This window comes from Chrysemys picta, chromosome 5 (genome assembly GCF_011386835.1).
Source record: "Chrysemys picta bellii isolate R12L10 chromosome 5, ASM1138683v2, whole genome shotgun sequence".
Lineage (NCBI taxonomy): Eukaryota > Metazoa > Chordata > Testudines > Emydidae > Chrysemys > Chrysemys picta.
The window spans coordinates 57487216-57501519 of NC_088795.1; the positions used below are offsets into that span (position 1 = coordinate 57487216).

Genomic DNA, 14304 nt, shown 5'->3' on the forward strand with positions numbered 1-14304 from the left:
GACCTTCCACCAGTGGAGAATAGGGTGTAGTGGAGTTCCACACTGCCTCATCCCCTCCCAGCTCTGCCTAGACCCTGTCCCCAACCTGCCTCCTTCTTCCTCTTATACCATTAGTGCAAGGGGCGGCTGGTGCAAGAAGCAGCAGTGCTGCTTCCACCAAATTTCCACCAGTGGAGAATTTCCTACTGCAAGGGGAATTCTTTACATGCCATTGTACCTGATACACTGGTTTGCGAAGGCCACTTTATATCTTGACCTACATATAATCTCACTTGGCCATTTAGCACAAGGCCATAGCAATGGTGAGCACAAATCGTTAGAGATAAAGGAACAAATCTGGAATGTAATTGTTGCCAGACAGAGGCCCTGCTTCCTTTGTTGTCTAGAATTACTAATGACTTAACTGAGGGGCTGTACTTATGTCCAGAGAAGTTTGAACAGTTCGTGAACCCACTAAAAATGAGAAAGGGAATGGGACTGTGAGAATCTGGTGAAAACACTACAATTCAGTTTGGCATGGCATTGTTTATTATTATTCACAGCAATTGTCTGGAATAGGGTGATATCAGGATCTAGATATTCAGTAAGTTAAACACCTAGGGACAAATTCTGCCCTTAGTTAAACCCATAGCAACCCTTTATTATTAATCAGGCTATTTTGATCAATCAAAGGGGTTTCATAAGTGTAAGTTAGTGCCAAATTTGGTCCCTACAAGCCATGATGCCCACTGCAAGAATAGGGCCCGATTCTGCTCTCACTAACACCAGTAGAAATCAGGAGTAAATCAGCTGAAGCCCGGTGTGAAGTACCTGAGTAAGTCAGTTGTAAGTGGGATCAGAATGAAGCTTACTGAAAATAAAACTTTGTCACAATTCAAAAAAATCCTCACCAAAGAGCTAGAAATATTAGTTCCAGCCATGAAGATAGGATCCCATTTTTAGGAGCAGTGGTAAGAAGTAATATAATAAACAGTTTGTGAAGATGCAGGCAGTGATCCTATCAGTAAATCACTAACTCTGTCCACATCTCTCAGTTCTCAAGTATAATTACCCTCAAAAGTCTTCATGAGACAGTTATTTCAAGACTCACATGTACGTACAAACATCTAATTTCTTGTTCGTCCAGTCTTTTTTTTTCCTGAAAGAGGCATCAGCTACCACTTCGTTATAGATTTTCCTCATGTAATCTAAAAGAAACTACATATTGAATATCTGTCTCCAGACAAGTGCCCAGTTGCAATATTTCATCTCTGGGCAAGTTAATGAAATTGCATTTTTGGATGCATTAAGGCATTTCCCAATACTATCAAAATGCCTTCATTTTATTGCCTAACATAAAACATTTATACACCATCAATTCAGACAGCGGTAAGAAGGGAAAGTAAATTTCAGCTGAAAGTTTGGAAGCATAAACATAACTCATACCTTCTGTTTCACAAGTGCACAGCAAGTATCAAAGGAAATGACAGAAAAAAAACAAAAATAAACAGCACTGTATGTGCATGCAAGCAAACCTAAAGCCATCAGGATGAGCTGAGACCATTAGTTTCTCAGAAGTCTCTAAGAGCTTTATCCCACAATGAGCTGAGCACCTCTTGGTAGACAATGAACTCTTAATTCACACTGACACTGAAAGCAGCTAGTCATGTGGATAATATTCCACCTCTCAAGGTCAAGGTGGTACAAAGGTTGGAGCCAGTTACCTGCAGACATTGAGATCAGAGCAGAAGTAGTAAAATAGTGCTTTGTTCAAAGATTTTAGCAACAAACATTGTTGGGACTACTCACTTGAAACCCTTTATAAAATGACTCCTTGAGCCAATGCTCCAGAGCACAACTGTGTATGAAAATAAGTGCTTGCAAATAGAGGTGACACACTGGCCATATTATTGGCCATGATCCCAAGCTAATCATTTGATTTGCTCATGTACACTTATATTAGCATTGTACGCAGGCCTTTGTAAATCAGGCCCTTAATCATACCTCCTTTTGAACCAATTATGGAAATTTGTTCATCAGCTTAGACCCTCAGATGTCAAAATGTTAAAAATCTTGCAAGTTTAAGCCTTTCATATAAAAATAATTGTAGCTCAAAAATGAAACATTGTCAATCACTATGCCGGACACTCCACCAGTTTGTAGTACTGTAAGCAGACAAAAAAGCCATAATTGATGAAAGCACACAGACCACTCAGCTCCCAATACTGCAGACCACAAACCTCAAGCCATGTGCGATATTGGAAAACTGCATGTACAACACAATTCTTTTAGCCATTAGGGTTATATGACCCTATTCTATGAGTAAGATACTACAAAGGATCAGCATTGTAAAATATTTGAATGGAAAAATACCTGTTATTTAAGTCTATCATAACTCAATGTGCAGTACTTTGAAATGTAATATGCAAGTTATGTATACATGTGTACAGGAGAGGTGAGTTCACGGTGTAAGATTCAGATCTAGATATGAATTTCAGACTGACGTTTGGCAGTGTTTAGATTTAGGGTTTGGTTCGGTCCACTGTTGACAAAGGGACAGATTTTCAAAGGCATTTAGGCACTTTAGGGTGCAGGTAGGCACCTAGTGGGATTTTCAAAAATGCCCAATTCATTTGGGTGCCAGAGTCCCACTGAAATCCATGGGATTAAGTGCCTAACCTGCTTAGGCACCTTTGGAAATCCTAATAGGTGCCTCTCTGCATCTTTAAGTGAGTAAATACCTTTGAAAATCTGGCCCAAAGTGACCAGCTGTAAAAATTTCTCTTGATGTAGGTGTGGACTTCAAATACTCCTCCTCCCTTCCCCCCAAAGTTCAATTCTTGGATATTGATTCAGGCCCATCTCTAATCACAAGGGTAATTAATGTGCACAACAATTTTCTTCCTTTAGGATTAAAGCTAAGCACATATGCCTACACATGCTAATACAGAACTCTTCTCTGGCTTTTCCCCCTTAAGGAATATGCAAAGCATGAAGTGAATGAAATATGAGAAGAAGGAAAAAAGTGAAATAAAAGGACCATGAGTAAGGTTACTCTCATAGTATTTCCAATCTGGCTGATACACAGAAGTAATAAAAATGAGTAATAAAGCCTGTTCTTAATTTCCAGAACAAGGAAGTCTGGATATGCATCCAAAGTTAACCAAGCCTCCAAACCTTTCAATACTGAGTACCCTATTTCTACCCAAAGGTGTCTCAGTCTAAACTAAAAAGTAACTAAAAGTATTGTGTTACATGGACACGTAGCATTCCTCGGTAGGGATTTATAGGTACACTGACCATGGTGGGATGAGGTCAGAACAATGCTGGAAATAGTGAAAAACACTACTGAAAAGAAAGAGGCTGTCCCTTCAGATGTATAATTCTGTGTGTATCCATACACAAACTCTTTGAAATGAGAATATCTTACCACACGGAACAAAAAATAGCTATTATTTTTATAGCTCTGTGTACAAATATATGCCTTGCAGATGTGGTATCAGAATGCTTGGATAATTCTATCAATATGTACGGATGATTTTTATTTAGTTGTTATGCTCATCAAAATCAGAAACATAACTTTACATCTCATGAATCTGACAGATTCTTTTGCATTGTAGCTGTATAACACGGGGGTGAAAAAGAATGTAATGGTGCACACAGCTGAGTGAAATTAGTAATGTGTCTCAGCTGACCTATTACATTATACATATGGACAGCAGATTTCTCTCTCACCAAATGAAAGAAACAAATGAAAAGTTTAAAGAGTATTGTATACATTTTTATAGATTATGCAGAGAAATAATGAGTTAACAGTAATTGACCTCTGTAATTAAAGCACATTGGCTAATTAAGTTGTTAATGAGACAGAACTATAGTATATTTCACGAGATAAGTTCAGATCAGACACACAGAAAATGGGATTTCATGCTACTAATTCATTTTACTCATTTCTTGTCTGGATGTGAAGCCATTAAGGCTAAAATTTCCAGAAGTGGTTGTCTCAAGTTATGCTCCTAAATCCACACTTAGGCATCTTAATAAAGTAGCCTGATTTTCAGAGATGTTGAGTGTATACAATGGAATCTACAAGTCTTCAAAATCTTTGAAAATCACCCCATTTCATTAGAAGTGCCTAAATATGGCTTTAGAGCTCAGCTATAATTGATCAATTCTGAAAATTTGCCTTACAGTAGAACCTCAGAGTTATGAACACCTCGGGAATGGAGGTTGTTCGTAACTCTGAAATGGGGGGAGGGATAGCTCAGTGGTTTGAGCATTCGCCTGCTAAACCCAGGGTTGTGAGTTCAATCCTTGAAGGGACCACTTAGGGATCTGGGGCAAAATCAGTACTTGGTCCTGCTAGTGAAGGCAGGGGGCTGGACTCAATGACCTTTCAAGGTCCCTTCCAGTTCTAGGAGATGGGATATCTCCATTAATTATTAACAAAACGCTATGGTTATTCCTTCAAAAGTTTACAACTGAACATTGACTTAATACAGCCTTGAAACTTTACTATGCAGAAGAAAATATAAAGGGAAAGCAGCAGTTGAATAGTTTACATTTAACACAGTACAGTGTTTGCTTTATTTTTTGTCTCTGTTGCTGCCTGATTGTGTATTTACAGTTCCAAATGAGGTGTGTGGGTGGTCAGTTCATAACTCCGGTGTGTGTAACTCTAAGGTTGTACTGTATGTAGTAAGTGAAGGCAATGTAGTAAGTAAAGGCCTAATGAAGGCCCAGTATGAGGCCTGAACCAAACTAAAGTAATGGTCAAGACTTTGCTAATATGAAGCAAAGTTAAGCTGTGAGCAAGAGGCAGGCCCTGCTCACAGAAGTTGGCAAGGAAAGGGCTAATGTTGCATAGTTACAGTATAAACATGGTACCAAGACACACTATACCGGAACATTCCACAGATAACATGGAACAGGCCGACCCATCCCAATGACAGGGGCAAAAGGGTAAAATGATGGATAGAGTTGTTTTGATCGAACCAACAGGTACAAGGTGAGAGGCAGCACCTTATTACGTAGAGGGGTTGTACCTTACTACGTAGAGGGGTTGCACCTCAATACGTCAGGAGTGATGTGTAACTTGTTTGTACCTGTGTATAAGAATGTGTCCCTGGGGTGGTGTCTTTGTCCGGCCACAGGGGCAGTGGAAAGTCCCGCCACTGAGCCGGGTCCTTGCCAAGAGGCACTTTTCTCGTAGTATGCCCTGATTGAGGCTCAGAAACCTACAGGGAACTGCAATTGTGTCCGAGATCGCAATAAACCTGGCCGAGGTGCCTTTGTATCTTAGTAGACTCTGTGGTTATTGGGGATTCTCGTCGGGTCTGCTGTGTCAGCTATCTGCGCAGAGCTGGGACAGCACACAGAGGGAACACAAGCACGCAGCCGAGTGATATCAACAGGAGAAAGCAGAAGCACCACACCGGTAGCCTCTCACAACACTGGTGACCCCGACCGCTGATCTGGTGAGTAAGCAAAACTGCCGTGGTAAGAATCGCGATCTAACATGGCAGTAAACCTCGAGCTAGGGAACCCCCTCATCCCCTCCCTCATGATCCCCACGGAGTCTCATTACCTTCCTAGGTTGCTCTTCACCCCCACCCTCTCTCCCCCGCCTCGCCTCAATTCTGCTCTCTTTTTGTTTTAAAAAGTTAAAACTTATAGTTTTTACAGAAACCTCCAAAATATACAGCAATTAAAAACAGAATAAAACAAGAAACAAAAGGAAAACAAAGTAAAAACTTTACTTTAAATAAATCCAGTAAATTAAGTATTTTAACCCTTCAGGAATGCAACAGCTAGAATTATTCCTAACTTTCTTGAAGATATGGTTGCCAAGCAACAGAAATGCACACTCTGTTTCTAATCCTAACCACTCACTAATATTTCAAACATGGGCTTTTTTATTTCCATGTAGCAGAGTTTTAAAATAATGTTAAATAGAAAGTAATGCAAAATTCCTTGTTTCCAAATTAATACAATACATTTAGCAAATATTAATATATTTTTAACAATTTATGTAACAAGTTTTAAATAAAGTAATCATTTGTTTATTCAAATATAACCCTTTTTATTTTTTATTTTTGTTTGCCTTATTTTGTATAGTTATAAATAGAATTCTGGTGCCATTTGTTGTTAATTGTAAGTTTGTCCTGTATGTCATGTGTGTTGTTTTGTGCTGTATGTTGTGTGTCACGTGACTATTATTTTTATTTTGTTGCAACAAAAGTCAATTTTATACCCTTTTAAAAATTTATATATTTGTGGTACCACACTATTTTAAAATCATGGTTAAGGTATAATCATTATTAGCACCAATTTTTTGTGCAAAGTTCAAAAAAGTTTCAGTTACAAATATATGTACATATATTTCCATATATTTCTGCCTCAACAAATAATGCAATTGCAAACAAAAAAAATATTGTCTTATCAATCACAATTTTGTTTAGTTTTTTAAGAATTTTTTTTTAATTTTTTATTCAAAGAAAAAATGTAAGGGGAAACCTCAACATTAAGGTAAAAGTAATATTAACAAAATGTTAATTCCTTTTTTTGGGCTTTTTATAAACTTGTTTGCACGTTTAAATATAGTTATAAAAATGTCATAACCAAAATGTTTTAAAATAACAATTTATGCATAAAGCTAACCAAACAATTTCAACAGGTTTCCATGTTTTCAACAGGTTTCCACCTTTGGCTCCCAAACATAACAGAGCATCATGAAAGTATACCCTCAAAGTACTGTATTTAAAATTTATTTTGGTTTAATTTTATAATTAGTTTAATTTTTTATGCTTTTCTTTTGTTATGTTATGTTAATGGGAAGCAGTGGTTGTTAAAGTTGTGCTTCTAAACTGTTAACAAGAGTGAAATTAGTATCACAAGCAAATTAACTCTAAAAAGCTTGGTAAAAATTCTGTTAACTCCTTTGCTGAAACAAATTGTTCAGCAAAGGAAAGCAATACACCTTCTCATGGAAGATTGTAAGCATTTATTTTAGCCGTTAAGCATTACATTTCGTATAAAAATATTAGTAATGCACTTCAAATGAAAATGAATGTCTATACAACAATTGCAAAAGTATAGCTTGTGTTATAAAAGGCTTGGTCCCTATTACATTGTTCTTATTACATTGTAAACAAACTAAGTTAAACTATGTATTAAGTTTAAGTTACTGAAAACAAAAACAAAAAAGAAACAAACAAAAATCCTTTATTATGTTAACTAACTAGCTGTTTAAGTTGCATCCCACAGACCAAAGACACCAAAAAATATCACACCCTGAAGACACCAGATAATATCAGTATACAGCGAAGAAACCCCCAAGCATCAAGAACAGAAAAATGAAGTGCTTTATAAATAAGAGACTGGTTAAATACACTTCTATCTACCATATATGAACAATTAAGTTAACAATCAGCTAAAAACCACTAGCTGGACCAGAATAAGCCATCATTTAATTTCAACTTAGTTACTATGTAAAAACAACTGTATTATTGCTGTACTACTGTATTATTGTTGTACTGTTGTCTTATTGCTGAATTGTATTATTGCTGTACAACATTTACAATACGCATAACCTTGCTAAACTGTTTAACCAACACACAAGTAAAAATCAACAAACAAATGGCAGCAAACAACGTGAAGGCAAAGAAAAAACAAAGTAGTAAACAAACAAGAAGTTACACAGTAACTACAAATTGGATAAACAAATTGCCTGTTAGTACCTGTCATAATTTGGGTCAGTAACACTGCATCCTAACTGAGGCACATGTTATCCAAAACAATCTTGTTCAGTGTCTGGGTACCAATACTACATCCTGACACAGCACTATTTGATAAATTAGTTACTGTCCATTCAGTAGGTTATCTGAAAGACAGCATCCATAAGAAACAACTGGATCTATGTCAACTACTGGTGTATCGCAGAGCCGTGCAACCAATAGAACAGAGAAGTTAACCACTTCTATTTCCTGCCCAGTGAAGCTAACCAGAGGGTGACAACTAGCCGTAAAGGTAACCTATAACATGAATGGACAGTACTGAGTAGTAACTAATTACAATATATTTCTATATAAAGGCCTCAGTGGTAGTGTCACTACTCCAAATTTCTGTTTTACTTCTCATATACATAGCTCTGTGGAACATACTATCACAATCCCTAGTCCAATATTTCAAAACACTCAGCCTACTATTAATAATAAGACAAGTGATAACTGGAATTGCCCTAATATGAGTGTGTTTCTATCTGTGTCACCAAAGTAAAATAGCCAGAGTACAACACCAGACTAAAAAAACATAGTTATGCTTGAATATAAGGTGGTGTCATATGTACACATACATACTATACATATACGCCCATACACACTCCAAATATATAAGCCATATCCATATAATTGATATATATTAATTATTTGGGAGTGCCTCTAAGGCTCAATCATAATACTACATTCCTCAGTCATGGTCCCGGGCCTAACATTCCCAGGCCCACCATAAGAAACTAAAAAATAATTGGATAATAAAATCTGTCTGCCAGTCGTACAAGGGAATGTGCAGACTAAACAGACGGATGGGGCATAAGTGTATGGATAGTAAAATAAAGTAACCACCTAACAGTGTTTAGCCCACTGGGTTATCTTTAGTCCATGCATTATGCTTTTCCGGGACGATGAGTAAACATCCTCCCCTTAAAAAGACAAAAAGTGGGGGAATGTAGTAAGTGAAGGCAATGTAGTAAGTAAAGGCCTAATGAAGGCCTAGTATGAGGCCTGAACCAAACTAAAGTAATGGTCAAGACTTTGCTAATATGAAGCAAAGTTAAGCTGTGAGCAAGAGGCAGGCCCTGCTCACAGAAGTTGGCAAGGAAAGGGCTGATGTTGCATAGTTACAGTATAAACATGGTACCAAGACACACTATACCGGAACATTCCACAGATAACATGGAACAGGCCGACCCATCCCAATGACAGGGGCAAAAGGGTAAAATGATGGATAGAGTTGTTTTGATCGAACCAACAGGTACAAGGTGAGAGGCGGCACCTTATTACGTAGAGGGGTTGTACCTTACTACGTAGAGGGGTTGCACCTCAATACGTCAGGAGTGATGTGTAACTTGTTTGTACCTGTGTATAAGAATGTGTCCCTGGGGTGGTGTCTTTGTCCGGCCACGGGGGCAGTGGAAAGTCCCGCCACTGAGCCGGGTCCTTGCCAAGAGGCACTTTTCTCGTAGTATGCCCTGATTGAGGCTCAGAAACCTACAGGGAACTGCAATTGTGTCCGAGATCGCAATAAACCTGGCCGAGGTGCCTTTGTATCTTAGTAGACTCTGTGGTTATTGGGGATTCTCGTCGGGTCTGCTGTGTCAGCTATCTGCGCAGAGCTGGGACAGCACACAGAGGGAACACAAGCACGCAGCCGAGTGATATCAACAGGAGAAAGCAGAAGCACCACACCGGTAGCCTCTCACAACACTGTACTTTAATTTCAAGTCAGATTCACACTTCAGTTAGGAGGTAACTGCCTTCAGAGGATTTATACAAGTGAAACTGGTATCAGACTCATGCACCGAGTACATGTAGAAAAACTGGTATTTTGAATATGGTATTTCCTCTTTTGTGATCTTCATTTATAAACATTCTTTACCATTTCTCATTTATACATTAATATGCTGCTGTTTTCTGCATTTGATACCTCCAGAGCGTCATTAATGATCTGGAGGATGGCGTGGAGTGCACCCTCAGCAAGTTTGCAGATGACACTAAACTGGGAGGAGTGGTAGATACGCTGGAGGGTAGGGATAGGATACAGAAGACCTAGACAAATTGGAGGATTGGGCCAAAAGAAATCTGATGAGGTTCAACAAGGACAAGTGCAGAGTCCTGCACTTTGGACAGAAGAATCCCATGCACTGCTACAGACTAGGGACCAAGTAGCTAGGCAGCAGTTCTGCAGAAAAGGACCTAGGGGTTACAGTGGATGAGAAGCTGGATATGAGTCAACAGTGTGCCCTTGTTGCCAAGAAAGCTAACGGCATTTTGGGCTTTATAAGTAAGAGCATTGCCAGCAGATCGAGGGACGTGATCATTCCCCTCTATTCAGCATTGGTGAGGCCTCATCTGGAGTACTGTGTCCAATTTTGGGCCCCACACTACAAGAAGGATGTGGAAAAATTGGAAAGAGTCCAGCGGAGGGCAACAAAAATTATTAGGGGGCTGGAGCACATGATTTATTAAGAGAGGCTGAGGGAACTGGGATTATTTAGTCTGCAGAAGAGAAGAATGAGGGGGGATTTGATAGCTGCTTTCAACTACTTGAAAGGGGGTTCCAAAGAGGATGGATCTAGACTGTTCTCAGTGGTACCAGATGACAGAACAAGGAGTAATGGTCTCAAGTTGCAGTGGGGGAGGTTTAGTTGGATGTTAGGAAAAACTTTTTCACTAGGAGGGTGGTGAAGCTCTGGAATGGGTTACCTAGGGAGGTGGTGGAATCTCCTTCCTTAGAGGTTTTTAAGGTCAGGCTTGACAAAGCCCTGGCTGAGATGATTTAGTTGGGGATTGGTCCTGCTTGTGCAGGGGGTTGGACTAGATGACCTCCTGAGGTCCCTTCCAACCCTGATATTCTATGATTCTATGATCTTTATACATAGAATGTCTAAAGGGGGGGAGGGATAGCTCAGTAGTTTGAGCATTGGCCTGCTAAACCCAGGGTTCTGAGTTCAATCCTTGAGGGGGCCACTTAGGAATCTGGGGCAAAATCAGTACTTGGTCCTGCTAGTGAAGGCAGGGGGCTGGACTTGATGACCTTTCAAAGTCCCTTCCAGTTCTAGGAGATAGGATATCTCCATTAATTTATTTATTTTTTAATTTATATCTGGTAACTTTATTTTCAAACATCTAGAACACATAAAAGTGTAATGAATAAAGAGGTTAAGAAATATCAGAGGGAGTGCACAGATTATCCTACCTATGAACAGATGGGAAGTCTAAGGGGGCATTTTAAAAAGGTACAAGTAATATTAAAACTCCTTAAGGGCCTGATCCAAAGTCCACTGAGTCAATGGAAAGACTCCTATTAACGTCAGTGGGGTTTGGATTGCATTCTTTGACAACTAGGCTCTTAAATCTAAATGAAGATCATTAAAAGTTATCATTACCTTGCAGGGAAATAATATAAGTAGGAGATACCATAAAGGCCTTGATTATAGAATTCCTTACAAGATGCAAAAGAAAGCTCAGCATTGTTTCACTCCAGTATAAGTGTGGATAAAGGTTACATACAGACACAAGAAAGGTAAAGCACTAGAAGACATCATCTGTATTGAGTGGGCTTGATCCCGCAGGGTACCTCCACACAGCAACAAGCCTCCCAGCCCATGTTGACAGATTTGGGCTAGCGGGGCTCACGCTAGCGCTCTAATAATAGCTGGGTAGACAGTGCTTTGAAGTTGCAGCTCAGGCTCTGAAGCCTGTTAGAGTGCTAGTGTGAGCCCTGTCTACCCGGGCTGGGTGAGTCGCTGCCATGAGCTGTGTAGCCATACCTGTACAGTGCAGGTGGAGTGCGGGGTGTGTCGCGTTAGGTGAAGAGTGATGTGCAGGACAGGTAGCACAGGGAAAGCCAAACTGTCATAAATGAGAGTGCTGCTCTGCCTAGTAACAGGAATAAAGTTACACACAGGAGTGCCCTGGATTGTTTTCTGACTCACCCATCAGCAGAATTGATAATTAAGTTCCAAATGCAGGATCTTTATTACTACACAAGCCAGATGGAACACAGCTTTATGTACAGATCCCAAGCTGAATTTGCAGGGCTGGCAATTAGAAAAAGTATATTTTTTACTTGTAAATTCAGCAGAATGGATACAGAAGTCATTGAGAGAGAACAAACATGGAACCGTATTTTTTACAGTCACTTTGCAGAGTAACTACACTTTAATTTCTTCACTGTGCCTCTGTTGAAGAGGCAGTTATCCAGTAGCTTTTGGGATTCATTAGATATAATGATGATTTCAGCTTATACCTTAAAGACAATGGAACCAAAATATTTCTTAATGATATCTATTAGACTGTCAGATGGACTCCTACAGGAAGTGGTGGAAACCCCATTGTTTTGATCATTTAAACTTGCACTGGACAATGTACTGCATAGAATTCTACAGGGCACAAGCCTGCAAATCTTAATAGGAGGATGGAGTTTAACAATTATTTCCAGCTACAGTTTATCTAATTCTATCAACTAATTGGTTCAAAAGTTGAACTCTTTAAAAAGGTTTCATTTTCCATGACCCAAGAAATTAAGAGATAAATGAATGAGTGAGAATGATTTATTGTTGACATGCTTGATATGTGGTTGAGTATCTGTGAAAGGACTACACATGGATATTAATGATGAGATCCAAAATACAAAGGCTTTGCACTGAACATCAACTGTTTAAAATATGAGAACATGTACAGTATGCGTGCCAAATATATTTTTCTAGTATTAATATCAACATTTGATAAGATATAACACTAATAGGTCCAAATATTAAAATCACAAAGAGAAGTTATCAAAAGATGCTGGTGAAAAATGACAATTTCCAGACAAGAAAGACTGTATAACTGTACTCATACACAACATATGTAAGCACACATATCTAGATGGAGAGAAGGACATGTGGGAAGAATTAGATATTAATATATTGTTGCAAGACTCAGCTCGGTGGGAAACTCCTGATGTTGTTATACTTACATTATTTCATTATTAGATTAAAATTATTGCCAGTAATAAGACTTAAGTCTTCAGAGCATTTTTCACCCATAGATCTCAGTGTGCTATTCTCAGGGTATGTCTACACTAATCGGCAGCAAGTGTCGATTTAGCGGGTCTGGTGAAGACATGCTAAATCGATGGGAAAGCACTCTCCCATCGATTTGTGTACTCCATCTCCCTGAGAAGCACTAGGGAAGTTGACAGGAGATGCTCTCGCATCGACACAGCACAGTGTAGCCACCACGGTAAGTGAATCTAACTACGTCAACTTCAGTTACATTATTCACGTAACTGAAGTTGCATAAGTTAGATTGATTTACCGCAGTAGTGTAGACCAGCCCTCATAAATCACATAGTATAGTTGTGCCCACAGGACCCAGTCAGAGCAGCAGCCCATTGTGCTGGGCGCTGTATAATCACAGAGGGTATGTGCAAAAGAGTCTTTCTAGGGCAGCTCTCTAGCTGGGCTGGGGCCCCTTGCCACACCCAGATGCCACTTGTAGGGTTGCCAATTTTGGTTCGATGTATTCCTGGAGATTTCATCACATGACATAACGATTAATCTTTAATTAAAGATTAATTCCTGGAGACTCTGGGACAATCCTGGCAGGGTTGGCAACCCAACACAGGGTCAGCTCAGCCTTGCAGTGGGCCCCATCCTTGCAAGCCTTCTTACTTTGTTTACATGTGGGGAAAGCAAAAGTTCAAACTCACAGAACCCTTCTCAGGGAGAGCAAAAAGAGAAAAACATCAGTGGCACCACCATACTTTAGGAGTGCCTGCATAGCAGCATTACTGAGTTCTTCCAGGCAGAGAGCTGGATCAGTCTCTCCCTACCTGATTTACTTGTGGGGTTGGCTGGATTCTTCCCAGAGCTGATGGTTCTCTGACATGGGTATTCCAACTCTGGCTTCAGGGCTTCGCCCTTGCTGACTTCAACTTCCTCCTTTCAAAAACCTCCTCCCTACCATGCACGATTAACCAAGCTACCTTAGCACACTCTGGCCTTGGCTACACTTGCAGATGTACAGCGCTGTGAGTTAAACCTGACTTCGTGCAGCTGAGTAGGGAAAGCGCTGCAGTCTGTCCACACTGACAGCTGCCCAGCGTGCTGTCGTGGCCACATTTGCGGCAATTGCAGCGCTATTGGGAGCGGTGCATTATGGGCAGCAATCCCACAGAGCACCTCTTCCCATTCTGGTGCCATGGGTTGTGGGAAGGAGTCGTGGTTGCGGGGCATTCTGGGTCCTGTCCCAACGCCCTATGATGCATCACTTCGCATCCCAGAAATCCCTTTGTTTCTGTCCACCTTTGGCGCCATCTTACAACAGTTTCTGTGCAGCGCGATCTGTCTACAGGAAATGGAGCCCAAACTGCTGAGGCGTATGCTGACGAGTCTCGCCAGCACATCATGTTTGGCTGTCGAACTATTCCTTAAGATCCAAAGTGACAGTGAGAGTGAGGAGTCCGATGGTGCTATCGAGCCACGTAACACGTACGACACGAAATTGCTTGTGGCATTCACGGACATGCTCAGCACCGTGGAACACCACTTTTGGGCTCGGG

The 14304-nt window shown here is 40.0% G+C and overlaps 1 long non-coding RNA gene across 1 annotated transcript; it reads left to right on the forward strand.

The window, feature by feature from the left end:
• The first annotated feature begins 4528 nt into the window (after positions 1–4528).
• Positions 4529–9309, forward strand: LOC135983650 (uncharacterized). Its single transcript, XR_010601366.1, has 2 exons — positions 4529–5456; positions 6675–9309. It is a non-coding gene; the product is annotated as an uncharacterized LOC135983650 (long non-coding RNA).
• The last annotated feature ends 4995 nt before the right edge of the window (positions 9310–14304 follow it).